The sequence below is a fragment of the Arachis hypogaea genome, chromosome 1, assembly GCF_003086295.3.
Source record: "Arachis hypogaea cultivar Tifrunner chromosome 1, arahy.Tifrunner.gnm2.J5K5, whole genome shotgun sequence".
In the NCBI taxonomy this organism is placed as follows: Eukaryota; Viridiplantae; Streptophyta; class Magnoliopsida; order Fabales; family Fabaceae; genus Arachis; species Arachis hypogaea.
Window position 1 is genome coordinate 59,140,434 of NC_092036.1, and position 9,849 is coordinate 59,150,282.

General features: G+C 38.0%; 1 non-coding gene across 1 annotated transcript; it reads right to left on the reverse strand.

Moving 5' to 3' along the window:
• Window positions 1–3,868: 3,868 nt before the first annotated feature.
• Window positions 3,869–3,972, reverse strand: LOC112712206 (small nucleolar RNA R71). The gene has a single exon (XR_003157719.1). It is a non-coding gene; the product is annotated as a small nucleolar RNA R71 (small nucleolar RNA).
• Window positions 3,973–9,849: the final 5,877 nt, after the last annotated feature.

Here is a 9,849-nt window from a genome sequence, read left to right on the forward strand (position 1 = left end):
TAAGAATTTTTCAAAATATTGTAACTTTCAAAGCATTCTAACAATTTCTCAAAGCATTCTAATTTTTCAAAGCATTCTAACAATCCAAAAAAAAATTTGAAAAGCAAACTCAAGAAAGCACAAAATAACATTATGAAACATCACTAGCAACGCATATGGCAAAATGCTGTAATTAATCATCATAAACAAACAGTTTCAATAGCAATATGAATCAGCAAAATAAGTATTAAAATAATAATTTCCTAAGAAGCAATAGCAACCAATGAATCATCAAAACAGTTAAGCATTTCTCAAACAAATTCAGCAATAATTTCTCAGCTAAATTAACAATAAAACGCAAAATTATTAATTCAGACCAATTCAAACATCCTAGCAACAAGAATCGGCAATCTCAGATAATATTTTCAAACATATTGAGTAGAGATCAGAACTTTTCAATCTAACTAAATTATCCTAACCTAACCATCTAAAATTAAGTACAACAGAAATTAATCTACCTAAACTGATTACTAAAAGTCAACTAACTAAATAAAATTAGGATTAACTAAGAAGAAATTAAACAGTGTAAAAAACAGATTCAATGAAAACCCCTAATCACCTAAAATTCACTAAAACATAATTAATCTAACTAAACTAATTACTAAAAATCAATTAAATAAATGAAATTAAGATTAACTAAGTAGAAATTAAATAGATTAAAAAACAGATTCAATAAAAACCTGGAATACAAAGGAATTAAAAGAGAGAAGACAAAAGTGGGTGGTTCAAGTGGCGGCCACGGTGATTGATGCCAAGGCATCTTAGGCTAGTTTCACTAGCATTTTTCTGTTAGTTTTAGTTGTTTTATGCATTTTCTTGAGCTTAAAGTAACCAAGAATGGTTAAATGAATAACAAAGCAATGAACCATCCAAACAGTATGATTTTGATGCAAATTCCATGAGTTTTTAGTTATATTACTTGAATGCTATGAATGGAAGAATTCTCATGAAATTTTGCAAGACTTTGATGCAGTTGTTTGGATGATTTCAGGGAAAAAGAGGCTAGGCAAGGAAGCAACAAAATCAATAAAGGAAGCTTGAATATCACATGTGGAGTTTAAGTTCCAGTTTAAGCTTAAACTGGAACTTAAACTGCCAAACCATATAATGCTGAGTAAGTGGCGTTTAAGCTCCAGTTTAAGCTTAAACTGGAGCTTAAACGCCAGAATCATGAAAGCTGAGAAATGTTGAAACTGGCGTTTAACCTCCAGTTTAACCTTAAACTGGAAGTTAAACGCCAGAATGGGAAATGCACCAGGGAACCATTTCCACGTTTAAGCTCCAGTTTAACCTTAAACTGGAGCTTAAACGTGTTCGACCATTCTTCTCCATCAGGGAGCATTCCCACGTTTAAGCTCCAGTTTAACCTTAAACTGGAGCTTAAACGTGTTCGGCGTTTTTTCTCCTCCTGGGTTGCATTCTTCATTCCCACGTTTAAGCTCCAGTTTAAGGTTAAACTGGAGCTTAAACGTGTTCGACATTTCACCCTCCAGGAAGCATTTCCACGTTTAAGCTCCAGTTTAACCTTAAATTGGAGCTTAAACGTGTTCGACCCAATTCTTCTCTCCAGGATTGCTTTCTTCAATCCCACGTTTAAGCTTCAGTTTAACCTTAAACGGAAGCTTAAACGTGTTCGACATTTCACACTCCTGGGTTGCTTTCTTCCATTTCCACGTTTAAGCTTCAGTTTAACCTTAAACTGAAGCTTAAACTACAACTTAAACGTCACTATTGAAAAGGTTTCTGGGCCAAAGAATTTTGCAGTTTAAGTTAGCATTTGAGCACAAACATTAACTTAAACATACTCTGGTATGAAACCCAAGTGAATATCATGGTTTATGGGATTGGGCCTGAAGAATTGATGAGTTTGGAATTTTAATTTGTTGAGTCATGTGTCATTACTTGTTTATCACTAAGTTTGCTCAATGAATGTTACAGAATTGGATCAGCAGCCTCATCAGGATTATGGATCATAAACCTAAAGCAAAAGGAAATCAAGGAAAGGCCTCAAAGCCCAAGAAACACAACAGAAGCTCAATTTAGAAAGTGTATAAATAGGATTTTTGAGACTTTCGGACTTTTGGGGGGGGATCATTTTTCTAGTTTTCATACTTTTTGCAATTGAATTGAGAGCTATGACTCACTAAACCCCTTTCATTGGGTTAGGGAGCTCTATTGTAATTCAATGAATCAATCATAGTTTTTATCTTCTTCTTCAATCTTTTCTCTTGAATTTTGTTAGAAAGCTTCTCAATCTAATTCCATTGGTTAGTTGTCTTGGGAAAGAGACTATCCATAATTGGAATCCTTCGGAACCTTGGGAAAGGAATGGAGGATTCATGCTAGAGAAGCTTTCTCACAGTGAATTGGATTGGGGTTTGGATGGATATTGTGACATGTAATCCTACCAAATTGTGGTTCATGAAACTGTGTGGTATAATCAGTGATCGAGCATCATCTCTTCTTATGAACATTTAAACCAAGGGATTGGGAATTTGTTTGTTTTTAGAGAGAATTGGTGAGCCAAGGAATTGGGATCCAATCATATAAGATTGCCAAGCAAAATTCAATGAATGCATTGGTTGAGGAAGGGATAAAAATGTTTTGATTCGGAGATCTCAATATCTCCTGAAACCCAATGAATTCCCCATTTCTGATCTACACTTTCTCTTTACATTCAGCAATTAAATTCATGCAATCACCCCCATCCCTTTTTAATTTCAGCACTTTAACTTCTCGCTCTTTAATTCATGCAATTTAAGATTATGCCATTCTCATCTAAATCTTGATTCCGCTCAACTAGAATACACTTCTAATCCGAATTGCTCATTCAACCAATCCTTGTGGGATTCGACCTCACTCTATTGTGAGTTTTTACTTGACGATAACCGGTGCACTTGCCGGAAGGAATTTTTGCCGATCGTGCAATTTCCTAAAATCGTAGCTATCAAGTTTATGGCTATCAAGTTTATGGCGCCGTTGCCGGGGATTGGTTTTCGATTGACAATTCTCAAATTGGAAGTTAACTAGATTGAGCATTTTTTGTTTTGTTAATTCAGTTCAAGTTACTTGTTGAATTTAGTTTCTGCACTCTGTTATTTGCTTTCTTTCTTTATGCCTTTAAATTCAAGCAACTAACTCACTGACCCACTAACTATTTGATTTAATTCCTCAACTGCTCTAACCATACTCTTCCATTAACCAAGAGTATTTCACTTGTTTGTTGCCTGTGCTGTGTTCTTGTATGACAGGTAGGAGAGGAGAGACATCAACTCCTCCATATACCGAACCAGAGAGGACCCTTCATAAACTTAGAAGGGAAGCAAGAAGGAAGAGAGTACTGGGAGAAGAAGAATCTGAAGGAGAATCTGAGGACAATTTTGAGGAAGCTCTAGATCTCAACATGGATAGAGAAGTTCACAACCATAAGAGAGCTGATGGAAACAATGCCATTCCCGAGAGGAGGGTTCTTGGTTCATACATAAACCCAACCTCTGGGAATTGTGGTAGCAGCATTCAGAAACCACCCATTCAGGCCAATAATTTTGAACTCAAACCACAGCTAATATCACTGGTGGAGGATCATTGTTCATTTGGTGGGAGTGCTAATGAAGATCCAAACCAACATCTCACAAAATTCCTGAGAATTTGCGACACTGTGAAGTCCAATGGAGTCCAGGAAGATGCCTATAAACTACTCTTGTTCCCATTTTCACTTAGGGACAAGGCAGCTAAGTGGCTGGAATCATTTCCAAGGGGGAGCCTAACAACCTGGGATGAGGTGGAAAGCAAGTTTCTGGCACGTTTCTACCCCCCACAAAAGGTCAATAGGCTTCGATCTGAGGTTCAGACTTTTAGACAACAAGAGGGTGAAACTCTCTACGAGGCATGGGAGAGGTTCAAGGATTTGACAAGGAAATGCCCACCAGACATGTTCCATGACTGGGTGCAATTGCATATTTTCTATGATGGACTTTCTTATGAATCAAGGAAGGCTGTAGACCATTCATCAGGAGGTTCATTGAACAGGAAAAAGACTGTGGAAGAAGCCATTGAAGTGATTGAGATAGTGGCTGAGAATGAGTACTACTATGCTTCAGAGAGACACAACACTAAGGGAGTCATGGAGCTGAACCATGTTGATACAATTCTAGCCCAAAACAAGGTGTTTGCCAAGCAACTAGCAGAGCTCACCAGGAAATTAAAAACAAATCAAGTGGCTGCAATACACACACAAGATCAAGAGGAAGTAAGCACTGAAGGAGGTGATTGGGAAGAGGCCAACTATGTGGGAAATCAACAAAGGCAACCATATGATCCACATTCCAACACTTACAACCCAGGCTGGAAAAACCACCCAAACTTTGGGTGGGGAAACCAGCAAACCCAATCACAAAACCATAAACCTTACAACCCTAACCAACATAACAATTCCACATACCAAAACTCCAACCAAAGATCATACCAAGCCACACAAAACACTTACTCCCAACCACCATATCATGGCCAAAATAATCAACCTGCCCAACCTAATCCAAACCAACAATTTCAAGATCAATTAAACAGGATAGAAGGAATGCTTGCAACCATGGGTCAGGACATAAGTGAGTTGAAAAGCTTTAGGGAGGATGTGAGATCTACCTTAAGGAACCATGGTGAAAAACTCAAGAGGATGGAGTCTCGAGTAGGAGAGCTATCTCAACAGGCCCCCAAGTCAACTGCAGTGTTCCCTAATGACACAGAAAAGAATCCTAAAGGGGAACAAAAGGGAGAGAGATGGGAAGAATGCAAGGCCATCACCATATTGAAGGAAGTCTCAGAAGAAGAAGGAATCAGACCCTCAGAACAGGAGCCAGAAATCTTGAAGGAAGGTGTGGAAGAAGCTAAGCAGGAAAGTGAAACTGAGCAAGCCAAGGAACTGCAAAATAAAGGCATGCTGGAAACATACCAACCAAAAGCACCATTTCCTCAGAGGTTAGGAGGAGGTGAAAAAGGGAAAACATATTCAAGGTTTTTAGAGACATTTAAGTCTCTCCATATCAATATTCCCTTTCTTGAGATTCTCCAGCAGATGCCTACACATATCAAGTACTTGAAGGAATTGCTGAGCAAGAAAAGAGTTTTGAAGGGAAGACAAACTGTAATAATGAACAAAGAATGCAGTGCCCTCATCAAGAAGGACATAGTCTCTAAGAAAACAGACCCAGGAAGTTTTCATATCCCCTGCATCATAGGGGAAACACAAATTGACAGAGGATTCTGTGATCTAGGAGCTAGCATAAATGTGATGCCTCTGACTCTTATGAAGAGACTACAACTAAATGAGGTGAGATCCACTGATGTAATCATACAACTGGCTGACAAAACTCAGAAGCAAGCTGAAGGGGTAGTTGAGAATGTGCTGGTGAAAGTGGGAAATTATTTCTTCCCCACAGACTTTGTCATTTTGGACATGGAGGAAAGCCACCTACACCCTATCATTCTGGGAAGGCCATTTCTAGCCACTGCTAGAGCGCTCATAGATGTAGAACAAGGAGAGCTAATTTTGAGAATACATGATGAACAGCTCATTTTCCATGTTTTCAAACCTACATCTGAGCCTGAACCAGAACCTGAAAAGCCTAAGTATGATAGTAGCCATCTGTGTTTGGAGGAAAGCAATCCAGCAGCTGAAACTCTGAAACAGTCCTTGGAAGGCAAACAAGAATTGCAAGAGTTAAAGCCACAAGAATCAATAGAAACAGCTCAGAAGGATCCTCCTGGTATAAGGGTCAATGAAGAAATCCTCAAGAGAGAGGGAAGAATTGTAAAGAAATCGCCAAGAGGGTGGAGAAACAAGAAAATTCCCACTGAAGGTTTCTCTCCGGGAGATAAAGTGATATCAAGTCATTATTTGCCAATCCCACCTGGCCTCAAAACCATTCCTTTCCAGCTCCCTCAAGTGTTCACAATCAGAAAAGTTCTTTCTATGGAACATTTGGAAATCATGAAGGAATCAAATGGGGACGTTTTCATAGTGAGAGGAGAGGACATCAAGCACTACAATCCACCCTAACAAGGGACAACCGTCAAGCTAATGACGTTAAAGAAGCGCTTGTTGGGAGGCAACCCAACCTGAGGTAATACTCCCTTGCTGTTTATTTTATTTGTTTCAATAAAAAGGTGAAGTAGTTTCTGTGCATTGCAAAGAATTAAGTTTGGTGTTTCACACCAAACAATGAATTCGTGGATCAATAATTCAAAGGGGAATGTGTGACTCTAAGTTTGGTGTTCCACCATACAGATCAACTGAACACAACAACCTTTGAATTATATGAAAGGAACAACCATTCTAAGCAATCACAGAAATGCTTAAAATCCTTAGCAGCAACTTCATTCCAAGGAGAATTCAAGGATTCAAAGAGCAGAGGAGTAAGTAGGAGACTAAGTTTGGTGTTCACACACCAACTTAAGACTCAGACACTTGCCCATACATAGTTGAGCTAACCACTCAAGTGCTTGAGAAGCAAGCAACTTCATCACTCTTTGCAGGAAAGGAAACAAGGATCTTAGAAAGAACATGAAGCAACAACTAGGAGAAGAAGGAGAAATCAAATTGTTTCCAGGCAACAAAGAGAAACAAGAAATTTCACAAGGTGGTGTTGTTCCTTGACCATTCTTTAAAAGGCAAACAAAAGCATGCTTGTTCTGGTTTAAACTGTAATTGTTGAATCTTTCTGGAATGTGAAGTTTTTAGTATGAGTGTTGGTTTACTGCTTTGAATAAAGTGAATGCCTAGATGTTTGGATATAACTTCACCTTCTTAAACAAATGCTTGCCATGCTTGTTCTGTTTTCAAAAATAAAATAAAAGTTTGAACAAAAGTAACTTGGCTCAATTAGTGACAAATCAAGTAGAATTAAGTGGTGGTATGCATGCTTGATTGTTTAGTCAGCTCACTGGAAATTGAGTGTAGAATTATCATTTTTGTGTAGAAGTTGAATACTGTCTATGGATCTTGATGAATAAATGTCTTTGGCCATGAAAAAGAAAGAAAAAGAAGAAGAAAAAGCCACTGAAAAAGGGCAACCAAAAAGCAAAAAAAAAAATTGAGAAAATAAGCTAGGCACCAATGGTTTGAACTTCTGAGACAAATGCCTGTGGTGTTTATGTATTAAGGATATGCTTGGATGAATAGGTTCTGAGGAGTGTTTCAACACTTGGTAACTTGGGTTAACTAACCCGGAATTATCAACCAAAAGTCCATTATCAAGAGCAACCTAAATACAAAACATTTAGTCACACAAAGAGGTGCTGGGCACTAATGTCTCAAGAAGAGATGTGAACTAAAATGCCTGTAGTGGATATGTGTAGTGCACTGATAAGAAAAAGAAAATGCCAAAGGCTTGTGCAACACATGACACTGAGCAAACAAGGAGCAAAGGAGCTCTAAGAAAAAGAAAAACAAAGAAGGGAAAAGTGCCAAGGACATAAGAATAACAAGAGGCCATAGCAGTGTTTGATGGATGCAATGAAAAAGTGATAATCTTACCTGATAAGAATGAAAAGGTGATGCTGCAACTTTCTGCATAAAACCCTTCTGATGAACTTCAAATGCTTGCTAATATAGCCAATGTAATTGCTTCCTGTTTCATACTTTCTTCTCAAATAACTCAGGACTTGCTTAGGGACAAGCAAGTATTAAGTTTGGTGTTGTGATGCCAAGGCATCTTAGGCTAGTTTCACTAGCATTTTTTTGTTAGTTTTAGTTGTTTTATGCATTTTCTTGAGCTTAAAGTAACCAAGAATGGTTAAATGAATAACAAAGCAATGAACCATCCAAACAGTATGATTTTGATGCAAATTCCATGAGTTTTTAGTTATATTACTTGAATGCTATGAATGGAAGAATTCTCATGAAATTTTGCAAGACTTTGATGCAGTTGTTTGGATGATTTCAGGGAAAAAGAGGCTAGGCAAGGAAGCAACAAAATCAATAAAGGAAGCTTAAACTGGAACTTAAACTGCCAAACCATATAATGCTGAGTAAGTGGCGTTTAAGCTCCAGTTTAAGCTTAAACTGGAGCTTAAACGCCAGAATCATGAAAGCTGAGAAATGCTGAAACTGGCGTTTAACCTCCAGTTTAACCTTAAACTGGAAGTTAAACGCCAGAATGGGAAATGCACCAGGGAACCATTTCCACGTTTAAGCTCCAGTTTAACCTTAAACTGGAGCTTAAACGTGTTCGACCATTCTTCTCCATCAGGGAGCATTCCCACGTTTAAGCTCCAGTTTAACCTTAAACTGGAGCTTAAACGTGTTCGGCGTTTTTTCTCCTCCTGGGTTGCTTTCTCCATTCCCACGTTTAAGCTCCAGTTTAAGGTTAAACTGGAGCTTAAACGTGTTCGACATTTCACCCTCCAGGAAGCATTTCCACGTTTAAGCTCCAGTTTAACCTTAAACTGGAGCTTAAACGTGTTCGACCCAATTCTTCTCTCCAGGATTGCTTTCTTCAATCCCACGTTTAAGCTTCAGTTTAACCTTAAACTGAAGCTTAAACGTGTTCGACATTTCACACTCCTGGGTTGCTTTCTTCCATTTCCACGTTTAAGCTTCAGTTTAAGGTTTTCACACTCCTGGGTTGCTTTCTTCCATTTCCACGTTTAAGCTTCAGTTTAACCTTAAACTGAAGCTTAAACTACAACTTAAACGCCACTATTGAAAAGGTTTCTGGGCCAAAGAATTTTGCAGTTTAAGTTAGCATTTGAGCACAAACATTAACTTAAACATACTCTGGTATGAAACCCAAGTGAATATCATTGTTTATGGGATTGGGCCTGAAGAATTGATGAGTTTGGAATTTTAATTTGTTGAGTCATGTGTCATTACTTGTTTATCACTAAGTTTGCTCAATGAATGTTACAGAATTGGATCAGCAGCCTCATCAGGATTATGGATCATAAACCCAAAGCAAAAGGAAATCAAGGAAAGGCCTCAAAGCCCAAGAAACACAACAGAAGCTCAATTTAGAAAGTGTATAAATAGGATTTTTGAGACTTTCGGACTTTTGGGGGGGATCATTTTTCTAGTTTTCATACTTTTTGCAATTGAATTGAGAGCTATGACTCACTAAACCCCTTTCATTGGGTTAGGGAGCTCTATTGTAATTCAATGAATCAATCATAGTTTTTATCTTCTTCTTCAATCTTTTCTCTTGAATTTTGTTAGAAAGCTTCTCAATCTAATTCCATTGGTTAGTTGTCTTGGGAAAGAGACTATCCATAATTGGAATCCTTCGGAACCTTGGGAAAGGAATGGAGGATTCATGCTAGAGAAGCTTTCTCACAGTGAATTGGATTGGGGTTTGGATGGATATTGTGACATGTAATCCTACCAAATTGTGGTTCATGAAACTGTGTGGTATAATCAGTGATCGAGCATCATCTCTTCTTATGAACATTTAAACCAAGGGATTGGGAATTTGTTTGTTTTTAGAGAGAATTGGTGAGCCAAGGAATTGGGATCCAATCATATAAGATTGCCAAGCAAAATTCAATGAATGCATTGGTTGAGGAAGGGATAAAAATGTTTTGATTCGGAGATCTCAATATCTCCTGAAACCCAATGAATTCCCCATTTCTGATCTACACTTTCTCTTTACATTCAGCAATTAAATTCATGCAATCACCCCCATCCCTTTTTAATTTCAGCACTTTAACTTCTCGCTCTTTAATTCATGCAATTTAAGATTATGCCATTCTCATCTAAATCTTGATTCCGCTCAACTAGAATACACTTCTAATCCAAATTGCTCATTCAACCAATCCTTG